The sequence below is a fragment of the Antennarius striatus genome, chromosome 4 (assembly GCF_040054535.1).
Source record: "Antennarius striatus isolate MH-2024 chromosome 4, ASM4005453v1, whole genome shotgun sequence".
NCBI classification, from domain to species: domain Eukaryota; kingdom Metazoa; phylum Chordata; class Actinopteri; order Lophiiformes; family Antennariidae; genus Antennarius; species Antennarius striatus.
The window spans coordinates 20,348,398-20,365,000 of record NC_090779.1 but is presented as its reverse complement, the minus strand read 5'-3'; the positions used below and the strand labels follow the sequence as shown (position 1 = coordinate 20,365,000).

Genomic DNA, 16,603 nt, shown 5'->3' with positions numbered 1-16,603 from the left:
CTAAGTCTTAAGTTATTCCAAGTGGGTCCAAGTTTAAATTTTTTCAAGTAATTTATTCACTTGGATGTCAAGCACAGGAGGGGGGTAGGAATTTGAGGAGTGTCTAACAATTGAGCTTTTCTTTCCCCAAATATGCATAATTATTGAGGTTAATTCAGCTCAGAGCTTCTGTGCCATTGTCTTTGAATGTGGCTGCCACTGCTTGAATGAATAAATTAGCAACAAAACGAAGCTGACAGACAAGCTCTGCCTGAATGCACGATGTCAGAGAAACTGGCTCCAACAATAAGAAGAAGCTGTACAAAAAAAAAAAAAAAACTACTTGATTTTCTGGAGACAACAGCCTCATTTACTGCCATTTGGTCTGTGTTTTTCTCAGTGATATGTCTCTGGAATCTGTTCTATGCGCTCGGTTATTCAAAACCTAGAGGGATTTCATGCAACTTGCCTTTGTTAGTCTCTGTGTTCTGCATTCCCTCTGTGTCACTGCGTTATTTCTGATAAGCAAAACTAACATATCTGCAGTTGTGACAAGAAATCCTTGCATTCTTGGAAGAAGGGATACAAAAGATGGCACTGATGCTCACTGCTGAAATAACTTAGATGACAACGTAGACAAGGGCACAACACCAACAGTGACAGCGTGTTCATTTTGATGAGTAGATCATATTTTGTAATTCAAAAAGTGGCTGGAGGGGATCTATCGTGAGCTGAATAAATTGATTGCAAGCTGTCGACTTTACTCATCCTCACCAGATAAATTTTATCGACACATTGGTGAGGTGAATAGCAAATTTACTCTTAAGATGGTATGTGTAGAATAGAATGATTTTTATGCTTAAAAAATGAACTAAAATGTTGAACGCAGGTAAGGAATCACTCAATCACTTTCTAATTTATTTTTGCTATTTTGCATATTTTTGCAAAAGTATAAAAGACTATGTAAGATTTGTACACAGCAGTGTTTTAAGCTATTCGATATCTTCTAATTAGCAGGAACACAAAGTACAGCTGATGGTGAAGAAAATATCATGAATTTTACAGGATTTAATAATAAATTAGAAGGAGACCCCGTAGAGGTCAGACCACCTACAAGGCTCAACAGTCCCTTTCAAGTAAATTAAACCCTAATCCAGATTTTCAAAAAGCATGGATCTGTATCCAATGCAAAGTATGATGGCTTTCAACGATATTTCCAACAGCCTCCCTGATATGTCAAATACTTTAAGTTTAATTGACAAAACAAATGTCAACAAAGTCATGAATCTGACTCACTCAGTTTAACGGGTTCTTCCAAGCTACATTCCCATCCCGACCACAAAGGTTCATCAAAATCAATCAGGTATCAATAAAAATGAAAAAATACAGATCTGCTCCATTTAATGTCTGTTTCCCTGACAATATCCCCAACACTCCCACCAAGGTTCATGAAAATCTGGTGTAGTTTTTGTTTAATCCTTCTAAAACCAGACAAACACGTAAACGTTAAAAAAAACAACCCCTCCTTCAGGGAGGAAATTGCTGTGTTACACAGGCAGAGTTAGATAGAACAGAGAATTAATTATTCTTTATTTTTTGCAGGTAATAAAAACTGTAGTGGACAAATTATACTTTATAATAAAGCACACATTCCAATTTCGCAACAGTAGAATAATAATCAAAGTCAAAAGTGTTCATTAACTGGGGACTACTATAATTCATCCAACAACTGTTGAGGTCCTGGACTGAAGGGGTGGACCAACCAAATCATAGGCAGACTTTTCTGCCAAGCAGCTATCTCTGCTCCATACATTGAGTAACCATGATAGAGTTCATTTTCTAAAAAGCTCCACAGTCGCCCAATGCTGAGTTATCAATCTGCCACACAAGTAGAAATCAAATTACATTATCGCTGCGATTAGCTTATACACTCACGGTTACTTCCTTATTTCCCAGAGTGACATCCTTCTTATGATGAAGGACTAGAGTTGGCTTAATGTAGTTAAATATGTCCCCATTTGGGTTTCTGTATGGTTGGTGATGCTCTTATTTCTCCAGGATCTTTCATGACAGATGTGTGCCCTTGACTTGATTGATGACCAGTTGAGGACAGGAGACCAAAGAAAGCTCTTGACACTAAGGATAAGCTGTCTGAGTGCTGCAGGAGGGGGTGGCAAGGGGACCTTAGTTTCTAGGAGAAGGTCTGAGTGCTGCCTGTCTCCACTCCGTCCTTGCAAGGCCTGAAATAACATGCGAGGTGGGGAGTCAGGCTGAATGGTGATGGACCGACCAGCCTGTCTGGCCGGATACTTCTGGCCTTTCAAGGTCTATCTTAGCTTGAGTGCTTAATTAGTGACTAAGAACGTTGCTGACAGACAAGCCGGAAGTCCAGCAGCTGTGCTGGTTCAACACTGTGTAAGCTGTTTTTTAAGGGCAGCATCATAATACAACCGGCCCTGAGAGCAAACAACTTGGAACAAGGGAAGCCTCTTCACCTCAGCAACAACAAACACAGAGACAAGAAGAGACAGGTTCTAGACACACAAAAGGAGATGATTATTTAGTGGTTTGGCTTTTCATCTCTACTGGCTAGGCTTTATAGTCAAACTGTTTTCGCTTCTGAGTTCTTGATTTGTTGACTATCAGATGATGAGATCTGAAAAGATCCATTTCGTCATACAGAGGACACCTGTCAAAGCCATAACAAGCTGCAGCAGAAACATTACTAGTATAAGAAATTCACAAAAAAATTTCAGTTTATCAAAATATTATATATACATTTATGTATACATTATTATATATTATAAATTATATATTTCTTATATAATGTTTTTTTAACTGAACGAGCACTCAAAACACAAGTTCCCTGCCTATTAATCTGTTGAGGTGTAAATGCTGACAAACTCATTTGTTGTCACATTAATCTCTACTTTCTAAATATAAAAAGTCCTGGCCTTAGAAGAATAGTTTGGATTAGCACATCGAACTGCATTTCCGCTTTCTATGCATGATCACAATGCTATTTAATGCTGCTTGCGCCTTTTCCTTCCAGTATGTGCTAGTTATAGAGTGGCAAGTCAAAAAGCCCTACACAGTGGTAGGCATCCTGATCCCAGTGTGCTTTTCTCATGGTAAACAGTCTCAGATGGGACCAGTATTGTGCAGCTATTATACAGCATCTGCTTTATGGCATGGAAAAAATGCATTGTCACCAAGTGGCAATGAAAGAGCCATTGAACGACTGCCAGGGCTTCTTTGCCGCTGAGGTTTTGACCGTGACACAAGCTGGTGGGTGGTGGTCAAATGACCTGCACACTCCACTGACATTGAGGTTGTGAAGAAGACGGCCAGACCAGAAAATGACACACATATGCATAAAAGTCAAGTGGCAAAGAAACATTAGAGTCTGGCCAAGATTGAGAACAGAAACTTGTGCTGTATAAGCCAGTTAATGCAGTGCATAACTTCAGTGTACAAAAAAGTCTCAGGTTAGGCTTTTTATCAGGGTCTAATGCAACAGCATAAGGGTTCAGAATGCTGCAGTGAACGCTGGAGGTTGGCCAGGTGGGAACGAGATACTGCAGACGGAACCCCTCATCCTGACTCTCCATTAAACATTTAAAGCTGCACTCTGCACAGCTAAGAGCTGAAACCGTGTGAGTCCATGTAGGAAAACAGGTCAATGTCACAAAACTGTTCATTTATGGCACATCTACCAACACTATAATAAATCATTTGGCACAGGGTGCTACTCTGTGGGATATTTCCCTCCATTTATCTCTCTAAAAAAGTTTATTCCTGAGTATAACATGAGGTGAAGGAAGCTGAGGATAACTGCGTTACAAAAGCAATTTAAATTAGGGCATAGGGTTTAATTAGATGTTATCTATCCTCACAGTTCCTTATCTATGGAGAAAATTGATAGGCTAATCATAGGGATCCATGCCTGGAGCTGAGCAAATATCTACCCATGTATGGTGACTTTTAATGAACTTTGTTCAGTGATATCATGAGAGACAAAACTGGTGGAATAAAGCCTTGCCCACAAAAACTGTGTCTATTTCAAGAGGCCAATTCTGGCAAACACTCCCAAACACTCTATATTTGAAATGAGACTCCATCGTCTTTCTTGCTCTATTAACATATCAAGCACATGCCTCAGATTCTGATCATTTTAGCATTACAAAGCACAGATATTTTCAAGGTTGCACCAGTTTTAAATCACAGAAGCTCAGTGATGAATGAAGGAGGTTAGGCATGCCATTGTCCAATGTTATGTAAAAGAGACACTTTTATACCATTTCACCATGTCTGATGTGAAAAAAAGGAGTGCTCTGTCAATCAAACTGGAGTGCTATGACGAGCTGTCACGGGCGGTTTCTCTTTGGCCACCTACTTCATTATGCTTCAATTTAACACAATACTAGTCACAGGGATAAGAAACTGATGGTTTCACAACACATTGTGGGTAAATATGGACCTCTGTCATAGTGGTGCATTAGAAGAATGCAGTGTTTCATTCAAGACCCCTCTTTTCATTCTTTAAATTTCAGACCAGCGATTTGGAAGAAATAAATGCAACAGGGCTGTTAAGGACGTCGCACTACCACTCCTGCCAACACCACTTCCACTTGAAATTCCGATCCAAAATCCCATTTCAGCTGAATCACAGCTTAGATAAACAGAGCTAGTGGAACAAATTTGGGGGCTTTCATTTTGAGCCCCAGCGAGTATATTCAGCTCTCTCTCTCTGGCTTCATTTTGATGCTAGACTTGGAAAAACAACCAGCAATCAAATCCCGTGAGGAGGAAAGACGAACAGACAAGAGACTTTTTAACGTTTGAGGTGCAACACAAAGTAAATTACAGTAATGTACAAGTAAAGATACTTGCATAATGTCAGCATTAGAATCCGCATTCATACGGTGCAGGTCGGTGACGGGAAACGACAAATGGGGAGAAGACATATCCTTAGGCCTCCAGCAGGTACATTGATTGCAGAATCAAAACAAAAGAGCCATATTTTGGCATTTACTACATCCTGGTGAGAGAGAGCATGTCCTGGTAACTGCCTCTTCCCTGTCTCTCACCCCAACCTGACCCCTCACCCTCTCCACACACCTCTTACTCCCTTCATGTCTACTTCCTTTGGGCAAACACCTGATCAATAGTGGTCTCCTGTTGTGAGTTTTTCTCTACACAAATGGACCCTCTCAAGGGTTGATAAAATAGTAATTACCATTGTAAACGTGTACTTTCTCTCAGTTTATACTCAAACAAAAGTGTCAATGAAAAGCGAACACTAAACTTCAGAGCTTACATTCAACCCACATCCTAAAGTTTGGGACAAAAGGAAAGATTGCAGGGTTGTGTTTTGTCTCAAATGGTGTATTTGAGAATTGGGAGGCAAGGGGAGGTTAAATGCTTGTTCAGTCTATGCGTTCTGCTCTCTCTGTCATTTCCAGCCATACAGCCACACTTCTAATTTGACTTCAAAGTCTTGGGAGCTGGGATAAATTTGGATAAAACCCTGCATGAAATCTATCATTATCTCCCAAAAACAACTACATTACTGTGTTTTCAGGACATAATGATAGATATCTGTGTATGTACAACTTCCTGGTTGAGTGATGAACATGACAGTAGTCCACATCGCGGGTGTCAAACTGCATCGTTTCATTTGGACATGATTTAGCTGATAGGTTTCAGTGCTTCCAAGATGACATGACTGACATAGTACTGAACGTGAACCTGACAAACTATCTTCACCCCCTCCAGTCAGCCCATGATTCAGATTATGGGATTCTAGTTATCACTCTCTCCCAGGGTTGGGTTTCGGGTGCATGGCGAGGGTAATCCTGAGGAGTTTAACATTAGATGTCTCAAGCTTAATTAGATTTTTTTGGACTGCCGATGGCCGTGGAAAATCCAATTGGTTCGACCTCCATGTATTTCCCCAGTTCTGGTCTGATCAGGCACTACACCAGTGAACAATGACTACATTCAAAGGCAATGTTAGATAAAAGGGAATTTATAAATTCTTAAAATATGCACATGGACATAATGAATGCTAACAGTTTGCCTCACGCTTTCTTTATGGTTGCATGCATAGGTTATTTTTATTGGACATTAACTTTAATGTGGGCGGCACCGTGGCACAAGTGGGTAGCGCTGTCGCCGCACAGCAAGGCAGTTCTGGGTTTGAGTCCCGCTCTGTACGGAGTTTGCATTTTCTCCCCGTTTCTAGATAGATAGATGGATAGATGGATGGATAGATGGATGGATGGATAGATGATGGATGGATGGATGGATGGATGGATAGATAGATAGATAAGGAATAGGGTTTGAACAGGACATAAGAGCAATGAAGAGAAAGGCAGCAGTAAAGATCAGCACATGATGTTTTTAGGACAGCGGCTTCCCCTTTATTGAAACAACATGGCTACAAACTGAGATTATAAAACAGGCTTTTATATTCCGTAAGCACTGTGCATGTCCTGATCTCAAACTGTGGCTTAGAAAGTGCAACTGCAGTTTTAATTATTGTCATTATAAAAGAACTGAGGTTTCAAGACGTAGTGAAATAATTTAAAAATAATTTAAAAACCTCTCTAATACATTTAAGGTTTGCTTTCATTGTACAAAGGACTGACTGCAGCGACGTACTGGTCGCCTCAGTACTTTAACAACTTTGTCTTTATTCCCCTTCAATCACATTCCATGAAAGTAGTCGTGAAAATCTAAAGAGCAACCCTTGACTCTGAGTAGAGCCTTTTATATACTTCAAAATGCCGAGCAAATTCAAAATACTTACTTCAGAACCAGAAAATATAGTACATGAATTCCACCTCAGTGACACATCACAAATGAACAGAGAGAGAAAGTGTCCTATTTTTCTCTCCCAGGATCTGTGGAGGCGTGCTCTCTGTCATGCATTAAACCCTTTGAGTAACATGTCCACCATGGCCCCCCTCATACAAAGATGTGGTCATTGTGCCTTGACTCCTGAGAGGCCCAAAACCAGCCAACCTTGGAGACCCGAGCATTAGGTCTGCTTCAAAACCCTCTTTTCAACTTCTTTTAGAAGGATGCCAACAAAAACCAACACGAGTAATGTCATTCTTTGCCATAATCCAAATGTATAATTGTATAATTCTGTGATATAAAATTATGTCGACAAATTCCTTACACCATAGGCTTCAACCACTGACAAAGCCTGATTGATATTTCCCCATAGGCAGAGAAACTAGCACAGAGTGAAAAAGCCCACTGTTGTCTCAGACAGCTCTCAGCCACACCAGACATTTGAGTGGGTTATCAGGATGGCCATCCTCAAAGGAGATCCTGACAAATGAAGTTACCATTTGTCCATCCTCACAGCCAGACCAAGCTAGCTCACAGCAAGGAATTATCTTGGTAACAATTACATTCTTCCAGCTCCCAGAGATGCCCGGAGCTGAAGAAAAAAAAAAAAACCAAAGGATTGACCACAGGGAGATTATGCTGACTGCTATTTCATTTCTTGCATTTGATCCTAAATTGTCCTGGCAAGAGGCCTGGGCACTCAACTCAGTGGTGAATGCCCTTCAGTTTCTGCTAATAAATCTAATTTACAGGCTTTTCTTTTCCTCATGGTTTAAAAATGATGCCAGTGATATAAATGGAATCTTGAAAATGTGGTGATCTATGTTGGGCAATAACATGATAAAGATGCCAAATGAAGTTTACTCACACATTAGTCACATCAACAATAAGCCAATAGTACCATCTGGGTCGTCATTTCTAAAGTAAGGTGCTTTATACTTTCCTAATTATTCATTTTGTATGAGACATGATTTAGAAAATAACGCTTAATCTGAATGAGATCAAACAGTAACTCTACACAGTACAGTAAATATTAACATGGCAGCATGAGGATGATAAAAATGAATTTGCTACCTGGCAGTCACTCAGTCTAAGGGTGTGTTTGTGATGACCGTTGTTGTATTGTTGGTAACTACTGGCCCACTTGAAATGCTTTCCCCATGTGATCCCTAGATGGCTTAGCTGATTCATGTAAAGGAAGGAAAGGGGATTTGGTTTGAGAGAGGCACCAAATTTTATGATTCTAATGGTTTTCTGACCTTAATCTTCACTCATCGGAAGCCAGGACAAAGATTATCTGCTGTAGATTATGTTTTTAGCACAACGTGTGGCACCAGGACAAAAAAAATAACACAGAAAAACAAAGCAGCCAAAGCTGAATGAATTTGTGCTTCTGATATCTCAAAAGACATAGATATTTATCTTCTGCTGAAAGGAGGTATCTCAGAGCTATACTTGGATTTGTTTACCAACCCATTCCTTTGTCTCTCCAATTGGACCCCCCCCCCCCCCCAGGATTCCTGTGGATGGTTTTGGGGGTTTAAAGGGTGAAAAAAGGGGAAAGAAAAGCCCATTGGTCTCACCACCAAAGAAACAGCATCTAGAGCCAAGCTGTCATCCTACTTGGATTAAGGGCCCTTCAGTGGTGGCTGCTGAGCTGCTAACATGATGTCTTACCATTGCTTGGGGGGGGGGGGGGTACAGGGTGGTGGGCATTAGCAGGCTTGGCCAAAATAAGACCTCGAGGTCAGAGCCTCCTGAACCATAGCAAAGCTACTTTGTGTTTCCACATCAACATTATTCATGGCCTGACAGCTAAGTGTCCTCTTCTTTCCTGTTGATTCAATCATTGTTGCGTCATGTGACGCAGCGATGAACACAATATATGCCTCATTCCCACAGACCTAATTCTGAAAGTTTACTGGACATAACATTTAACAGAAGACTAGTAAGAGTGTGGAAGCTTCTGTTAGATTTATTGGCGATAGCCAGCGTTTTAAGTAGAAGAAGAGCAGCAGAGATGTATTTGCTGAGCTTTTAGAGAATTCAAGTGAGTTGCATTGCTGTGCCAACAGAGAGTGGGCTGAGTTTCTCTGGAGCTCTATGCAAATAAGAGGAAGATGGAGGCTGGAGAAATGGCTATATGGCACTCAAGTGCACACTCTGCCTGAATTCTGTGCAATTCTGGCAAGCTGACACCCAAACTGTGGAGCAATGCCCACCTCCTGTTGTTTTCAGGACAGAAAAGGGAAGCGATGGTCCTTGTTATGTGCTTCCACTGGACCACCAACAACATCCCCAACATCTGCTACCCATCTAAAGTTGGCCAGAGCTTCAACAGGACTGTAGACAGTGAGAACTGACCCTCCAGTCCTCTTCAGCAGGAACAACTTGAGTTTTCATGCAGAGACTCCAACACTAGAGTTTCTATTGTGGATCTCCTCAGGAATAACCCTGCATCGCCCCCCTATACCACAAGAAAGAGCTGGGAACAGCCGTCCCGTCAATACAGACAGTGAAAACAGACCCCCTTTGTTCCCGTTGCCCCTTTTCAGCCTTGACTGAAGTACATGATCCGCACCCCTCCTCCTCTCCGCAACAATGAGAGCTTTAAATCACTCCCACTTTCTCATCCCTCCACTGGTTTTAGACAGCACATCATCTTTAGAGTTCAAGTTGAGAATTCATATCCAAAGGTTCCTTATTTGCACACATGATGCACATAAACTCAAGGTTAACTGGGAGTCTCATGAAATGATACATGGAACTGGTTAACCTGTCACGCTTTGTACTATGGAGCGGGAACATAAAACCTATAATGGTAGGATCTATTACCCAAACCTCTCACTTCAAGTGGGGGCTCCATTACTGCCATTCCCGGGTGGATGTTTTGGACAAAAGCTTTGTTCTCACATGGGGTGTAATAACCTGACATGGGCTGTAACCATTTTCGCTGGGCAACCTTGAGTGATTGAACTCGGTGACTGTCATGGTGTAAAGCTCTCGTGTCAGTCACAATGACCTGTTCAGGGACATCTGCACTGATCAGGACTCATCAGCCATCCAGCCACACTGTCAGCTGCCACATCTACTTTAACATTTATTCATGCAATACTGTAGCTGCAATTAACAAAGCTTGATATTAGGGCTTCAACTATTAAAATTATTTACATTATCTGTCTTTTAGCTCTACACAAAGCCATGGATCATCCACACAGTCAATCAAACCCCAAAGATATTTAGGTCACCATCATCCAAACACCCATTTTCTTGAAGACGAGACAACAGTAATCATCTCACCTTCAGCCACTTTTCTGCTTTGGTAGAGCCTATCCATGCTGGCTTCGGGGGAGAGGCGAGGTACACCCCGGACACACAGCCAGCACATCACAGGACCACATCAAAGACAAACAACCACTCACACACACTCACACCTGCGGTCAATTTAGTGATCAATTCACCCAAATTGCACATTTTTGGAGGTAGGAGGAAGTCAGAGAAACTGGAGAGAACCAACGCAGACACGGAACATAAAATGTAAAAAAATAAATTAAAAACTTCGCAAACAAAATGGCACATGACAAATTTAAGATACTAACTGATTAGCAATAAAAAAGATCTCTAGGATTTAACGTACTGTAGCTTATGCTAACAATTTTTTCGACATGAACTATATATATATATATATATATATATATATATATATATATATATAGGATTATTCTGGAACTTCAAACACCAACCTTTTCAACCCATTTTCTGAGACCACCTATGAGCAACACATACATTTCATATCTGTTCATCTTCATGTTCATCTTCATCATCTTCCTCCAGACATTTCTAATAAAGTAATAATAGCACGTTTAACATGTAAACATTATCAGTTTCATCTGTGTAAAGATGATTCACATGAATGTGTCAATCCTCCTCACAGCAGCTGTCTAACTGAGTGTGAAACTGTAATTGCACCCACCAGCTTGCAACCGCACATGAAGAGGGAGGGGGGAGACGAAGCACGTGTAGGTTATGCACATACATGTATGTGCTTCTTTGCATTTGCTGAATGGCTTCTGCATACATTTGACCAAAATATGACAAGGCAAGTGTTCAGGCAGCCGTGAAGCGGGTGCGGAGGACAACACTCCATGGTCTACTAATGAGGTGCTCATCAGTGTTAAAATAAGATGAACATGCTTGTGACAAGGAGGTCCAAATGATGTCAGTGGCGCTGTGCTGCTGTGTGTGTGACTGGCCCACTGGGAAGAAACACCCAGTTTGCAGTGACACTAATGGATAGGCATGGGACTCCATCATACCCCAGAGACACAGCCTCATCACAGCTGAGCACCACAGGACTGCTTTTCACAATGGCTGCTGGATTGTCACCACTCAGGGCAACCACACACGTCTGCAGTGACACACACTCAATCATTCAGTCAATCAGCTGGGGGCACCATGATGGTGCAGTTGTGACTGTGCCAAATGAGGGAGTCTATTGCAGCACCTCATTAAAGGGGAATCACACTGTCCTCACATGTTGGTAATCTGGGTGGTAATCGTTACGACTACTGGGTTTGGATGTGAGGATGTGTCAGACGGTCCGGGTTTCAAACCAAATCTTGTGTTTGTTTAAAGTAGTCTTGATCATAATGCTGAGGAAAAGTACCATCCCTGTAATAATTTTAACCGTTTGACTATTGTGGATTTTGAAAGCGTCACTTTCAATTTAAGATCATGTCTGCCAAGGCCTGTTGTCAACATATTAGCTTGAAAAATGAGAACAATTGCTTGACTGCCAAAATAGTTACTGCTTCATTTTCCATTCAGTAGAATCATATAATTAACAAATTATTATACAGTAGTCGTTCTTTTGCTGTACCGTTCAAGCAAGTCCATAAATGAGACAGAGTGAGACAAAGTTGTAAGTAACCAGGGGTAACCTTTAAAATGTTAGGTTTTTCAACTGCATACAACAGAGAAGACTTTGAGATTAATAAATGATCCATGTCTATTATTCTCACTTCAACAATCTTGATAATATTCCCGTCTTTAAATTGATGGAATAACATTTGTGATAACTAAACGAAGCGCATCTTATAATGACTGATGTTAAGCCCTTCAGCTATCCCTCTATGAAATGATGTCATCAGTGACACACAAGAAGCCTTTCTCTCTATGAGACACTTTGTCCCATCCTGCAGTTCACAATGTCACAGACGGCCGCTGACAGAAGGAGCGTTGATGACTCCTCACAGCATAGTCTGCATGTTTCTGCAGCCCACAGAGTGAAATTAGTGGCATTTTCTCTCAGACACCCAAGCTTTTCCCATAGCCCCCATGGCAGAGCTGCCCATCACTGGTTTTAGGTCAACGGTGTGACTGGCTGATGCTCCGACAATAACTCCAGCCAACGTGTGCCAATATAATCCCTGAGTTATGCAAATCTCCCTGCCCTTTGCCATTTGTGCTAAGGGTGAAAGTAAAGATGGTAGCACAATGTAGGTCACAATCTTGTCCTGATTTCTCCACATTTGTCAAATGAGCCTGAAATGTCTTGTCAGTAGAGCCCCGGCAGCGGCGGAGTAGTGCTTCTCTTGGCCGAAGCAATATCCTGACTCAATGAAGTGAAGCTCTGGCTGGGGAGGTAACCGACAAAGCACAGAGGATGTTGCACATTTTGCCGCCTGTTTCAGAATTAAGGCAAATAAGACATAAGGCAGGGATGAGGTTGTGTTGTTATCTTCTTAAAAGGCTTAACAACAGTCTGCCTGGAAAGAATAAACATCACTAGAAAGTGTGTCAGCCCCGTCAGAGAGCGGGAACAACAACAGATCCAGACAATAAAGCAGAGGTCATTAGCATTGTATTAGTTTGCCTATGTGAGCAGGCAGCGAAAGTGTGCAGCCGCGCCATGTGTGTTTGGGTGTGTGTGCATCAGTGAGAGTGTGGGGATGAGCGAGGAAGAGAGGGAGGGGGTGTTGTTGCATGATGGAGAACCCCCACCACCACCACCACCAACCCCACTCCATCGAAGCTTTGACCAAGAAGAGACAGGGAGTTGGGGGTGGGTGGGGGGAGTAAGCAGAGGATTTGGGTGGGAATGTGATTTTTTTTTTCCCCCTTTCCTTCAGTAAAGGAATTGTTTGACTTCTATATGACACGACATGGGATGAAATCCATACTCTTGTGAGGGGGGGCGATCTCAATCAGATCACAAATCAGAACAAACAACCTGATTGATAGGTCAAGAGAACACACTTGCGATGTGAATACTGAGGGAAACGAACATGCGAGGAGAAAATCTGCTTAGGAAATGAAGGATTTTGTGAAAGACTGACTATTTCATCCACACCGGACAAAAACAACTCGACCCATCCGTTTATCTTTACTTGGAGCGCGTCACACAGAGCGTCATGAAGTAAAGGGCACATCAGGATGGAAGTCACACGGACCGCCAGCATCTCTTCTAGGAGTCAAGTCTTCATCTGACAGTCCGACAGTATCAGCACCTTCCCCTACTGGTCCCCTTTCTCTCTCCCTCATGACCAAAAGCTCAATGCACAATTCTTAGAGATGCGGCTTTGGGGAATCAGTCTCTGAAAGGGAGGACAGCGGTGCTCTAATTCAACTAACTGTTCGGTTTCCCTCTCCGCCAACTCCTGACAGGCAACTGGAAGCTCCGCGACACGTGTTTATTGTGAATTGTGTTCTTTCTCTCACCTTATCTCCTCCGTCCGCGGTGCGCAGCGCGACTCTCCTGTGCGTTCCGTCCACCTCTCCGGCGACAGAGCGATGCCCGTCTGCTGTGTTTGTATATGTGGAGTCCCGTTCAGAGGCTCTTGTGCTTGACTGCTCTGCTTTAGTCACTGGTCCTCTCCTGTACCACCAGTTTAACGACACACACACACACACACACACACACACAGAGAGAGAGAGACGGGGGCGCGCAGCATCACTCCGGGGCGTGCGTACGCCCACTGCGCGCACTACAGCGCCGCTGCCGATCTATGGTGGCCTCCAGGCACTGAACCCGGCGGACTGTTATCCAAATAGCACTCAAAACCACAGATGGGCAACAGCTGGATGAGTATTAGGATGAAACGAGGCAAAAGTTGTCTTTTAATGCCCAGCGGTGCCATTGCTTGTAATTTAACAGCAGGGAGGTGCTTTTTAATTTAGTTTCTAAATGTAAGTAAGATGCAAACGCTACAAATAGAAGTCATGTTTAGCACTGGAATAATTCCAGGTCTTAAAGGCTTGATAATCCCGTACATTTCCGTTAATCATACTGCAAAATTAATTTATATATATAAAAGAAAAGAAAAGAAATGAGAGCAAAAGTGAAATAAGGTATAAAATCTAGATGATGCAACTTTCAGATAGTGGACTCCAGCTGTTGCAGACCTTAATTGCTTAGAGCATTTGCGCATCCTGATGCATGTACCATTTTTTTCCCGGAGAGCAGGATTGCACTAATAATCACACAGTAGCCTTTGGGATCAACCGAGAACCTGGTGAATGAGGTCATGCGACTTTACAAGCGACATTTCCTCTCTGTTCAATCTGCTGCCTGCCAGCAGCGCGCTCTCCTCTCACACTGCATGATGTTACACACATGCATTATCTCGGGCTTAGCAACAGCAGACATCTGCAAGCATAGAGTCAAACAGAGAACAAGAGATGCACTTTTGGCCAGAACAAGTCTGGTTGGACAGTAAAACAAGGATTCTGAATGGAAGAAAGAAAACGAATGCCTGATTTCCACCCCAGCAGTTATTCATCCACTTTATTTGCGAAGTATGTCCAAAAATATTCATGATTTAAAAAATTAGATATCACAAAACATGGATGAAAGCGTGAAGAGGGGTTACCATGATGTCAATGTCATTTTCTGGTAATCCTCAGGTGTATAGAGTACCAGCTGCCCTCATCATCAACTGAGGGGACACGTGTAATTCTTCTATTGTCACATTATTAGATATTATACTTGTCTCTGCCTCTCATTTCAGACTGCCTCCAGGTATGTCTGCATAGATCTTCAGTCTGATTAATATGTTCTCTTCACGTCCCCCATGCATACAGTTTATAAAATATTCGGAGGGATGTTCATTAGTTCAGAGGATAGAGCACCGTGGAGACCAAGTACAGCAGTTGTAAAGTTGCAAAGTGAATCTTGTCAAGTCTTTGTGTTGAAATGCAAAAACCCACCAGAGAAGACATCATCTCTGCCTCACTCCAATTACTGTGCCTGTTACTGTTCTGAATTCTGGAAGTCCTCTGAGATGCAAAACGTCACATGTGGCATGGCTATTGTGCAAGAGAGGCAGGATTCTTATTTGGCCTTCTTTTCTTCTTCTTTTTTCCATTTTTTTTCTCACTCCTTCGGTGTTATTCTGCTCAGTTTTTCTTTCTGAACAAACTTCAAAACAGAAGCAACACCGGTAAGCCAAGCATGAAATGACTTGGCTCCCAGCTGAGACGATTAACCGACAGATTCCATACAGACACTGCTTTTTATCACCAGAACATATAAGAAAATACAGCTATTTAAGACATGACCACAAGTGAGGCAGGAAATCTGAAAGCTATGTATTCATTTTGGACAAAAAATAATTCGGTATTTATGTAAAAGCTCACAACTTCATATTATTTCAAACTGATTCAGTTTTTTCATTTTCACTCATTCATTTTTCGTATCATTTATTTCCCTTTCATCTTTCTTTTTCAAAAATTTCAATCATATATTGAAATTAAATTCTTCATATCTCATTATCTTCCCCTAGCTCCAAAACTAATTAAATGCTAATGAGTCGGGCGTATTTGCTGCAGCTGAATGTGAGGTGTAATGGAGTAGTATCCACCTCAAGGATAAACAGTGGTTACAGTGAAGATGGGAGAACACGCTAGTTGTCAAAAACTCCTGATCTATTCATGACATTTATTTATATTCAGAGTCTGGAGGTTTTGACAAAAGAAATCAAATTACTGATGTAATTACTGTTGGAGGACAAGTTCATGAGTCAGATTGTGTTTACATCAGGAGAGGATGTATTTCCTCTCACTGTCTGCTGGGTAATTTTATTATGACTATTCTATATTGAGAGGGAACAGCCTTCCTGGCTTGAATCCACTAAATGAAATACAGATATGGAGCACCTGACTCTCAGCAGATAAGTTGTATCATATTATCAATGTCAAACCCAGGGAGACATTTCTTTTCTTTTCATTTGATGGTTTCAGCATTTCTTACAATTTCCTATTTTAAGGTAAGGTAACAAAGTAATTTTTGAAAATTACACCTGAATGTTTATTTTTTAAATTAATAGTCATTTTTTTAACCTTTCCCTCCCCATAAAACCTCTCATCTCACATCACTGAAGAGGTTTGCTGAATCGTATTTGGTTAAGATGACAAGCCAATGGTCCATGAAGGGATCAAATTGTGTAATCTGCCGATGCTTGTGTTATTGTTTGTAAGCCGAAAAAAGATTCATGTTAACCAAATATTATTAAAAATGAATTCATAAATACAGTACAGAACTGAGAATGGTCATTTACAGTTTAGCAATTTAATTCGACTTACTTTGTTTTTCGACTTACAGCGCGTCTCTTGGAACCAAATATCAATGTAAACCGAGGTATAACTGTACAATTTTATTTCTAGAATTGTTCTAAAAAAAGCTTAAATTTCCAAATAAAAAATAACTACATGGTCTACAACCTGTGTTGTATGCACACATTTTTTTTGTTGTGTCTTCTGC

At 41.4% G+C, this 16,603-nt stretch overlaps 1 protein-coding gene across 8 annotated transcripts in view; it reads right to left on the bottom strand.

Moving 5' to 3' along the window:
* Window positions 1-13,717, bottom strand: part of LOC137593490 (neuronal cell adhesion molecule-like) — a 64,528-nt gene extending 50,811 nt beyond the window's left edge. For 7 of the 8 annotated variants that reach the window (XM_068312220.1, XM_068312226.1, XM_068312228.1 and 4 more), the window contains exon 1: window positions 13,564-13,717. The gene's annotated coding sequence lies outside the window, so the exon portion shown is untranslated. The remainder of the gene's footprint in view (window positions 1-13,563) is intronic. The other variant, XM_068312221.1, reaches the window with a different exon arrangement.
* Between the last annotated feature and the right edge of the window lie 2,886 nt (window positions 13,718-16,603).